This window comes from Cupressus sempervirens, chromosome 9, assembly GCF_028749045.1.
Source record: "Cupressus sempervirens isolate cs-2001-9-10 chromosome 9, ASM2874904v1, whole genome shotgun sequence".
Taxonomy (NCBI): Eukaryota; Viridiplantae; Streptophyta; class Pinopsida; order Cupressales; family Cupressaceae; genus Cupressus; species Cupressus sempervirens.
The window spans coordinates 408881767-408893844 of record NC_143126.1 but is presented as its reverse complement, the minus strand read 5'-3'; the positions used below and the strand labels follow the sequence as shown (position 1 = coordinate 408893844).

The 12078-nt window shown below is 32.8% G+C and overlaps 1 pseudogene; it reads left to right on the top strand.

Moving 5' to 3' along the window:
* The first annotated feature begins 423 nt into the window (after window positions 1-423).
* On the top strand, window positions 424-11643 carry LOC149539004 (pyruvate decarboxylase 1-like; annotated as a pseudogene).
* Window positions 11644-12078: the final 435 nt, after the last annotated feature.

Here is a 12078-nt window from a genome sequence, read left to right as displayed (position 1 = left end):
ATGAGGCAAATATGGAATCCGAGGAGATGATGAAGAGGCTATCATATTTGAGAGCGCAAGCTCGTCGTTATGAAGTAAGCTCCAATGAATATTTAGTTATAAGAAAATTTTAATAAAGATTTGTATTTTATAATATTTTATGTTGTGAAGTAAAATATGTAATATTGGCAAAAATACTTTATTGATGCAATTTTTTTAAAGAGTTGTAAGAAACTTTAACTACTAAATTCTTGTTGTATAGGAATTTTTGGCAACTGATCCACAACTTGGTCAAGGACAATGCGGTGAGGCCGGTAGTAGCAGAGCTCCGACTGCCACTGGTAAAATAATCTTTTAGTTGACAAGTTAGAAGGAATTTTTTATTTCAAACATTCAAAACTTCTTAACTCTTACTTTTATTATTTCAGAATGTCTTTGCTAACAATGTATTGTTCAAGTCATCCAGTGCAGGAGAATCCTAAGAGGTTGATGGACACTCATACGAGATTACTGACTACAATGTCAGAAACAAGGGGACGTCTAGCTGGTAAATCCTTGTTTTTCTATATTTGGTTTTGTGTTAATTATGAGTTGATAACATGTACTTTAATCTTGGGTGCATCACATAGTGTATTTTTTTTTTTGTGGTTGGAGATGCACCATCTGGTACTCCGCCAAATGCGGATCATAGTGCATGTATTGGTGATAATTCACCATCATTTCCTGGAGCTACTCGTATTTCTAGCACGGGAGCTATGCAGACATCATTGTTGATTAACGATGATGAATCAATGCCTTTGAAATGTCCTAAGATCCTAGGTATGATCAATGACAACATCAATTAAGAATGACAAAAAATGAAGGTCATGGCAAGTTATATGTATTATGCATTATATTTTTTTTTTCAAGGTATACTGATTAATATAGTCACAGTACATTTTTTAGTTTCAGAACATCAGCAATAGAACCCCAGTGGTAGAGTTTGACTGGTTTTAGACATTTTAAAATTTTTTCCAAACTTCTTTTTTGGTCAATTTTGGTCAAGTTGATCCTCCAACCCTAAAATAGATCACTAAAAAGATGAAATGTATCTCATTTTATGTATTTTTTATTTGCTATAAAAAGTATTCTTCGCATGATTCATTGTAATGGTTCTTATTATTAATTATCCCATGACATTTTTTGCAAGAAACAATACATTTTATAGGAGGCTTTATGACCTCACGCTGCGAAGATTCGGGCCCACCATACATAAAAGGTGGAACATCATAACTGAACTAATTTTATCCCACTATTTTTTTTCATATCATTAATTGGTGCAACATTTTTCCTTTCATTTGGGTCTTTTCTTATACTAGCTATATCTAACAATTTTGTATTTTTTCTTAAAAGGTGGAACTACCAAGATCAAAAATTTAAAGATGAGCTCATCAAAGATATAGAGCATGAGTTTGGTAGTAATATTTTTTATCATAAGAAATTGTTACAAAAAGCTTCCAAACATCTTAAGGTTGTGAGGGACACATATAGAAAGAGCCTCGTCCTAAACTCGAAGTACAAGCATCCTCCCTTTATTTCAGTGAGCGACTGGAATGAGTTCATTTTGGATGCAAAGGAGAAAAGGGAACGTCCAAAAGAAAGTACACTAGCAAATCCAAAAGAAAGTACACCAACAAATCCGAAAAGGTATGCAATAGTATTAACTACTAGTACATTAATGAGCAAATTTAGGGTTCAACTTCAGTATCAAAAATTTCAACAAGCTCAATTTAATCTATCTATTGATGAAAGGTATGCAATTCATATGCTAACACAATTGCTTATAAATCTCAATCTCAATCTGTGCATAAATCTTACATAAGATATAACTAACACAACTGCTTATAAATCCTAAATTCATATGCTGACACAATTGCTTATAAATCTCAATCCCAATGCTGACACAACTGTATATATCTCAATCTGGGCATAAATCCTACATAAGATATAGATAGTGCGCTTATAACTTCACATATAGCTATATTATGTCTTGAAAATATAGTAATGCTCAACTACATGCACCATAGTTGTATGTGTTAGCAGTATAGGTGATAAATGATATTCAGTAATTGTAATGACAAGTACAATTTTTTTGAAAAACTTTGCAAGAATTTTACTAATGGTTAGTCTCCTAAAAGTAATAAGCATCACGTTCAATGCCAGAAACACAAGTTAATGACAACAATCACATTCCTATCTTTGAGGACTGACAACAACACTTGTATATTTATATTTATTGGTATTGTGGAGAGATGATCCAGCCTACACTAGGTAAGACAACCTATTTGAGACTTCATTTGGATGACATTATGTATGTTACCTATAGACCATGGCTAGGCATAGAGCCATATATGACACTGGATGTGAATTATCAATGATATATAACTTCACATATAGCTATATTATGTCTTGAAAATATAGTAATGCTCAACTACATGTACCATAGTTGTATGTGTTAGCAGTATAGGTGATAAATGATATTCAGTAATTGTAATATATAATGACATATAATAATTGTAATATAACTTAGTAATCATACCTGAGACCTGTAGTTAGAGTGAGATGAGACCTGTCATCATACCTCTCGGGTTGCTCATTATTATGTAGTATATGAAAATGTAGTACCTCTAGCTCAACATGTCTCAAGGTTCTTTGATTATGCTTGAGCTTCTGATGGTGTAGTGCCTCCTACACGTGCAGATGTTACTCCTCCTCCTCCTCCCAGTGATGAGGGGGAAAGCTGTAGTTAGGTCCATGCTATCTTTTGTTCCTTTTTGTATCTTTATATTGATCATGAGATTCATTGTATATTTGATGTATCATTTTGAGACTTGAGATATTGATAGTGCTCTGATTAGACTTAGTTTTGATCTTTTGATTGTATCACCCCTCCGACATGTCAATGATATATATATGACACTGGATGTGAATTGTCCACTCTTAGAAAGCATTAGAATTATTGATTGTAGTTTGCCCAGTAAGATAATGGTGAGCTTCTGTTTACCTAAATGTCTCTATTTGGAAACTGACACTCAACTTCTGGAACATTTTGCAAAAGTGAAATCGATTAGGAAAATCACCTGTTCTGGTGATGAAGATTTTTCTAATGTCAAAGTTCTACAATGCTTTCCTTATTTGGAGGAGTTGTGCATGCATTCTCCATTATTGGTCGTGTCCCCTACAAGTGTAAGCATTTATGTTATTTTAATCTGGATGAAAGCATTTGTTTGCAAGCATTTAAAGTTAGGATTTTTTTTTTGGAAAACTCTAATCTAAATTTCATTCTTATAAATAATGCTGATAATTTCTGCTATTTCTTTCCACTCTATGAAATTTACTATTTCTTAAACTCTTATACCCTATTTATAGGATCAAAATTATGTGGCATTATTAAAGCAAATGGTTTAAACATGATCACATACTAATTTTCTTAATTTCTACAGTAAAAGTGTTAAAGTTGACTTTTTATTTTTTCCTATCCTTAATTCTTCTTTTACTGTGTGACTTTTAAGAATAGTTGAAGCTTATCTAAACAGTTTTCTATCCAAGTGTCAGCTTTTAAATCATTTGTTGTGGATGTAGACTATACGAAACATCCTCCAAACTATGATGTAACGTTTTTGATCTTCTCAAACATTCTGAATGGTGCTCCACTGCTAGAAGAAATCAAAATTAACATAGATTAAGACAAGTCTTAAGTCGCGAGTCTTCTGCTGGAACAATGCTAGGTAGTTCCTATTAGTTGCTAGTTATCTTAGCAAATTAGTGGGGATTTTGTTTCAGTTACAACCACCATTTATAAAATCAGTTCCATGCAGTGTGGAGGCTAAAGAAGCACTTGATGCACAAAGGTGATGTCATTTTAATTGAAAACAAAAAAATACTTACTTTTCAGCTACGGGTAAAAAGGAATGCTACTAAAACAATTTTAAATCTGACATTCACCCTCAAGTTTATACCTGTTGTAGCCTTGGGGATAAAAACACTTTGAGTGTGGAACATAGGGATAAAAATTTAATCTATAAAATCTACTAGTTGTTTCAAATTTTAGCTTATCGTTTACTTTGTGTGACAATGGATAATATAGACTGTCGAAATTGATGTGTAATTTTATGGAGAGGCATGTCAGAATATGGATAAATACTTAGCATGAACTCCATGGATAAATAGCATGATTACACATGTCAATTAAAGGTATGATGCTATAATTTCTTCCCTTTTTTCATATTTTTGGTGGAACATGCTACTTTATGCTAAAACCTTCATACCATATAATAATCCACTATTTAGTACTGATCTTTATATCTATATCATCTAACGTATTTCAAACTTTTCATAGGTTGCAGGACACATCAAAGGCAACAAAGGTGAGGCTAGAAAAGGTTGGGCAGCACAGACTTGGCTCTGGGGGATATTCGAAAATCAAAGCACGCATTGTAAGTAGCAATAAATGAATTGCAAAGAAAAATGATTTATAAAATGCAAATAATTTTTTTAATTAATAAAAAAATGCAGGGCGCTGATTTTAATCTGGAGGCCACAAAAGAACACAAAAAAATTGCCTTCAAGCAAGGCTATGCAGCGGTGGCTGAATGCCTACGGCAAACTTCCATTCCCCCAACCGAACCGTCTCCTGCATCATGTGCATAGGTAAATATGCCAACATATATATTAGAAATTGAATACTTGAGAAACAATTTATTTGATAATAATGTGCATGACATTGCAATGCAGCCTGTTAATTGTGAAACAGATCATACGCAACATCATGAAGCCCCTGATGTGCATTGTACTATCGATGGAGGTGCTCATTTGTTATTTAAAAATAATTATATAATTATTAATACAATTTAACATCTTTAATTGAACTTGGTGTAACCTTTTTGTGTTGAGGATATAGAATCATGTCGTGCTGAACGAGTGTCGGAGGATGTTCAGACTGATCAGCAGGTAGATCATTTCGCACATTCAGGTAAATAAAATTTATGTTTTGTTCTTTTAAATTAATTTATTGATTTATAGTTCTTTTACTTAAATAAAAACTCGTAATTCACTAATATAAAATGGTGTGAATTTAACTCATGGAGTACTTGTTATTGCAGCGGACCCGCCTTTGGTGCAACGGCCTCATGATGTTCCTAAACGGATGAGGAGGAGACATGTGTTAGAACCAGTACAGGAGGGGGATGAGAGGACATTGGTATTCCTCTTAGAAATTTTATGAAAAAAAGAAACGACAAGAGAGAAAAAAAGAAATGATTATTCATGAATGACTTACTCTTGAATATTGTTAATGAATATTGTGTTATGAATATTATTCATTAATGTTGGGTGTTAATGAATTATTTAGGAATGACTTACTCTTGAATGTTGCATGTTAATGAATTATTCACGAATGTTGTGTGTTTATGAATTTTATGTGTTAATGAATGTTATCATGTGATTATAATGATTGAATGCTATATTTCATAAATGGATGAATTGAATGTTATTAAATGTTAATGGGGATGATGAGGACATTGATATTCCTCTTAGAAATTTTATGAAAAAAAGATACGACAAGAAAGCAAAAAAGATAAGATTATTCATGAATGACTTACTCTTGAATATTGTTAATGAATATTGTGTTAATGAATATTATTCATTAATATTGGGTGTTAATGAATATTGTGTTAATGAATTATTCATGAATGACTTACTTTTGAATTATTCATGAATGTTGTGTGTTTATGAATTTTACGTGTTAATGAATGTTATCATGTGATTATAATGATTGAATGTTATATTTCAAAAATGGATGAATTGAATGTTATTAAATGTTAATAGGGAATTTAGAGTGATGTTAGTGGTGGTGGGGGGAAAATGAGCTTCCACCTTCACGTGGTTGGCCCTGTTAAGTAGAGAATATTTAACTATTCTCGAAACCAAGTGAAGCACAAACTTTAAAGATAACCTTATAGTTAATAGTGACAACCAATTAGCAAGTCGAAATGAAGTTCTTTGTTACGGGTACCTTTTTAGTTTTTAAAGCACAATATCATGTTTTAATATTGTATAGTTTTTTTTCTTAAGTTAAAGTATTCTTTTACTATAACAACATAATTTATGACCATTTTAGTAACTATTCTAACATCGCTTTATGACAAATCTTGTTTTGGCAAAGATGGCGATACGTGGTGTTGTCTATTCCTTGGGAGATTGGATTGCACAGGTCTGTATCTCAACATCAACATGGAAAATAGTGTGAAATTGCACTTTCCTTAGTCATGGTTGCATATCTACTGCACTCTTTTGTTTGAAAAATGAATAGAAATACCATATCTAGTAGCTTCTCTATTTTGTATTCATTTATTGGTAATGATTCAATGTCATGCCATTTGATGGTAGCTTCTAGAGTTTCATTTAGTTGTAAGGTGTGTCTTATCTTTTCAAGTTTTTATACTCCATTTCGTAGTTTGGTACTAATTGATGATGTCTGGGATCTTCTACCTTCACTGTAGTCTTCATCATCATCCAACTTGTTGTTTGGTATTTTCTATGTTATCCTCTATTTCCATGGTCTTCAACATGGATGTGTATTTTATCTATCTAGTTCAAAGACTCTATGCGCCTAAGGTGGAAGCCATTTATAACTAACAGTTGGAGAGATCATGTTTCACCTTGTAAAACTAGAAAATATCACGAGTTTAAGGTCAAGAAGGAAGAAGTCATAACATTTTGAGTAGCAAAATATGCTTAAAATTACATATTTAGTTGATTCTTTGGTGAAGTTTCTTATCTCAATTCAATTGATTTTGTTTGTCAACCAAATTCCTAACTCTAATGTATATTGTATTTCAGTGCTACATTTTCATAGGGATCTAAGTAAAATGATAGTTGACTATTATTTATATTTGAGAATTTGTGTTGTGCCTTACTATGATCCTCTAATAATAGAGGACAAATCAATCTAAATTTGTTTCTCATGTCCCATGTTCGACGCTTCTTCTTGTGTAACTAACCACTTTTGATGTGGGTTATGAACTCTGATGTTAGTATGCTATTACACTGCCATTTATTATAGAGTAGATATAATAATTATCTCTGAATATACTGTAAGGGTCTCTAAACATGAGTAAAGCAGTATTATATAACGTAGATCTAAACTCAAAATTCATGATGTTTTCCACTCTGGAGAAAGAGGGGAACTTAATATACTTGTAACACCCCATCAGAAGAGATCCATTGGATGGTTTTTGTTGGGGTTTGACTCTCCTGGTGTAGCGCTAAGCTAGGCTTCTAGGTGCTAGGATATTTGCTCTTGTTGGTGGTTCTAGACCCGCTAAATGCTCTAGATAATTGTCTATCAAATTTTGGTTGAAGGAGCTATGCTTGGGCTATCAAGTCTTATGCAAAGTTTTTCCTATTTTGTGGTGATAACATGAACTTTTATCAGTGTAGAAGTATGGTCTATAAATTCTTAGAGTCTCTAGTGTCTCCAAGATTTACATTGTTGGGTGACTAATTCTTTGAAGTCCCTAATGTTTGGTGACATTGAGCTATACCTATGTGAGTTATGTTTGGGTTTTCCTTCCTCATCTTCATTTCACTTTTGTGAGTTGTTTTTCCCAAGGCCATTGGAAATTCCCTTTGCTAGTTCCTAAAATTGGATGGATCTAGTACAATTTTGGGCTATTCTATGTTTGTATTCTAGTTGAAATAGAGATCTCTCCACTTCAATCATGGTTGATGAGAGGCCACGGGTGAACCATTGAATATGAGGGTTTTCCATTTTGTTGTAGAGATTGTATCTCTATAGGATACATGCCTAATCATTGCCATTTTGTGTTGGATAGGTACTGTCACTTGATGGAGGGCCATGGAAAATGACCATTTGCAATTAGAGCTTCTGATTCTATTTTAGATTTTCCTTTTGGAGACTTGTTTTCTAATGAAGAAGAAACTTTTTTTGATTATATTGATGCTTCTCATGCTATTGGTCTAAGCTAGATTTCTATCGATTCCATTCTTGTCACAATTTTGGATGTTAGACCGTATTTCAGGTGTGATGCTTGCTAGCCTTGTGGCCTATGTTGTTGAAGTTACTGCTCCCACTTCTATTTTGAACAAAATTTTATTGATAATGCTGACTCTTAAATAATCACTCTTTGGCCTTGTTGACAGGTTGTAGTAGGGTTTCCTTTGTTGCAATCCTAACAATAGCGTTGCTTAGACTTTTGTCCAAGTGCATAGGAAAAGGTTTATTTTGTTGTGTTGTTGATGCCCTATGTTTATGCTTTCATCCCTTGTTTGTGTAAAGGTTAACAACCCCTTGTTTTGGCTATTATAGAAAAACAACATATCAATATCATCCTTTCAGATTGAACAATACTAGATGAGTAATGATACTATCTTGAAAAATACAAGAAGCCAAGACTACAATATACACTCGTTTGATGAAGCAAATAAAATCCTTCCAACAATAATTAGTCAGAACTATCAAAGTGAATTTTTAGGATTGTATAAACACAATTGGAAAATGGATCAAGAAAATTTCATGTCTTTCTCATGGGTGGCAACTTTGGTTATTATGTGTAAAATTGGCCTCATTCTTTTAACAATTATTTTCATGTTATCCGTAGAATTATTTTTTATCATTTAAGTTTCTTGTTCTTGCAAGATGAACTATGAGATGCAGTGTTACTGGTGTTTGCAAATAAGTAGGATATTCCCAATGCAATGAATGTTGCAGAGATCATGATAAACTTGGGTTGCATTCTCTTAGGTAGCGACACTTGTGAGTATTACATTCTTTATAATTTTCAGTATTAAAAATTCTAGATACTAATCATCTATTATGCTGCACTATTTCTACTTTGCATATAGTTTATCATCACTCTAGTAAACGAGAAAAAAATTGGAATGTTTAGTGTTGCTTGTGAAATAGCTTGTATCATGTCCTAAGGTATATACAAAGCATATGTGATTGTTTGTTAGAAATAAATCCTTTTATTTTAGTTCTTATGGCTTTTGTTTTATTTTGCAGGTTTGAAAGATTACAGTCAAATAGGGTTCAAGAATTTTGTATTACAAAAATGTCTTATTTCTTTATTGATATAGATAGATTGAGGAGGTAAAAATTCAGTTTTGATGCATACTCATATGTAGGATGCAAACTTATTTTGATGTGACATTATGTGTGTTCTCTTTCACATTTTACTATCAATTTTCTATCCAATTTAATGACCCAAAACTACTGAGAAAAATTGTGAAGGTACTGATCATGCCATTTCTGTAGTGCTTATTGAGAGTAAGCCAGTTTATATCAGCATTAGCTATAATCTCCCTGGCATTCCACACCATACGTTCTGTGATGAGCCTATTCCATTATGGCTCACTCCCAAGTGGGCTTTTTTCTTCCTTTTAGGTAAATTAGTTTCTTCTACATGGACTTTTTGTTTTGATTCTACTTTTTTTAGCATCATTATTTAGAATCTCACTCTTTGATCCATCATCAGAATGTAAGAACATAAAAATATGTAAAATGTATTTTTGTAGTTGCAGATTGCAAGTTTTTTCTCATATTACATATTTTGTATGCTTAGACAATGGATCATAGTATGATCTAAACCATTGATATTAAAAAATACAAAATACATACACAATCAAAATCGAAAAGCCATACATAATATTCAAATAGACTGTGGAAATTTGATTAGTTTGGAATTAGTTTTAATTTTTGTACTTGTACAATGTCCTACATGTCTAAGTATTAAATGTGTGAGTTGTTCATGTTGTGGATCTCGACCTCTTGTTTTTGACTGAAAAATTTCTTTTGAGGGGTGATCAAGATTTTTTAGTCTTTGGCCTCCTGTCTTTTTTGTATTTTCAAGATCTTAATGTTTGTAGGTTTACTTTGGTTTGGTTGATCAGCATTTTCATTTGTAGAATCAATGAAACACATTTGAGGGTTTTTGCATTCATATTATTTTAAATCTTGTCAAATTAGTTTTCTCATTATACTATATTCAACTCTTCCTTAGTTGATCTAGTGTATATCTTTTAGCATGCAAGGTTCACCACACACACTATTTCCAATACTTTGTTTGACAGTAGTAAGGTTTAAATTATCATTCAAGACATTGGGTCGATGTGTAAACTTTATTCCCTTTTCATTGTTTCTTAATGTGTGTGTACCCTTTGCAAAATGAATTTAGAAGTGTGCTTTTTTTTTTTTTTTTCACCATGACATGTTCTTATAGTTTTCCAATGTTTGAAAGGTCTTGGTGGGTCACAAAATCCATTAATTAAATTAAAAGCAAGGTTTGTATGTCATGAAACTCTTGCATTGCTCATTGCATTTGAAGCCACTTGTAACTTGTTTTTTTAATAGTTTTTTTGGCTAGCATGAACTATAGGCTAAGCAATCCAAGAAGTTTGTAAGTAGCTGTGGAAACAACTATAGAGTTCCTAAATGCAACAATTAAGCAAGTGTTGGTTAGGGGTCCAAAGATGAGGGTTGTTAAGGAAAAAGATGCATTTACGGAATTGAAAAATGCTTCAAGTTATGTTGTGGCCACAATGCCATCGACTAAGGGTAAAGTTTCAGAGACTCTTCCACATTTCATAAGAACTTACTGGGGTGTAGTCGATACTGCATTCTATGCTGAAATAGTTGAGTCTGTAGATGCTTACTTATTTACAGGGCCCATTTTTAATGAATATAGCTCAATGGGATATTCATTACTCTTGAAGAAGGAGAAAGCTATAATTGTGCAGCCTAATCTGGTAACTATCACAAATGGACCTACTTTTGGGTGTATATTAATGAAAGACTTCTTAGAAGCCATCGCAAAGAAGTTGAAGCACAATACAATGGCCTTCGATAATTATTAGCATATATTTGTGCCTCACAGTGTTCCCTTGAAAGGTGCTCCAAACGAGGCTCTTAGAGTCAAATTGTTATTCAAACACATCCAAGTAAAATTATTGAGAATCACTACATATCATAAAATGACTTATGGTTCAGTCGGTACTTCAATCCTTGGTTTTTTTGTTGTTCCTATAGATTAATGAGTAAACACTTCTTATTTGTAGGCCATGCTATCAAATGAGACAGTTGTCATTGCAGAAACTGGTGACTCTTGGTTCAACTTCTAGAAGCTTAAACTCCCAGAGAAATGCAAGTAATGCAAAATCTCTTGCAAAAGTTTATATAATTAAATTTTTGACTCATTTATTTTGATGATGGATCATAGTGTATGATTTAAAATGTTGATCTAACCAAGAAACTATTGAACAACAAAGTTCATAAAATTATAATACATGATTTGTCTAACTGACTAGCTTGTTACCTGTAAGTCATAAATTTGCGCTGAAATAGTTCCTACAATTTATTGCAATTATTTATGCCCCTATTTGGAATTGGTTATCAAGTTTACTTTGAAGAATCAGTAATTTGTGACATTATTTTTCTTAAGGCTCGTGTCAATGTTGAATGATTCATTCTAATGTTGATTTTGTAGGTATGAGTTTTAGATGCAGTATGGATCAATTGGTTGGTCTATTGGAGCTACACTGGGATATGCTCAAGTATTGTACAGGATGAGTTTAAGGCCCAATCCCATCACCTTGAGAGGATCATAAGGCTTGTATTCCATCTTCATTAATATTCCCCAAAACCATTTGTATCTCTACTAGCATACTTCCTTCATTGCAATAGTATTTGAATATCCATTCTTGCTATTACAATCAATGCTAGCAAAGCTTTAACACACAAATCCACTCAGAGTTTCAGAAGAGAACTAAGGTTAGATTGAAGGATGTGGAATTTCTTTCTCTCTCCAGACCATGTGGAATTTTTTTTAGCAATTTTGCAGTACCACCTAGAATGCTTAAATGATGCCCTAATTCTTTGTCATTGCTTATTCCACAAAGTGCCTGTAACATAGAACTTTGTATAACATAGTGCCCCTCATAACCAGTCTATGTTGCACTACTATTAACTACGTACATAATTCCTCCCTACCATCCTCAACCCTTAAGCATACTTGGATTTCTCAATGGTTGCATAGTACTTGC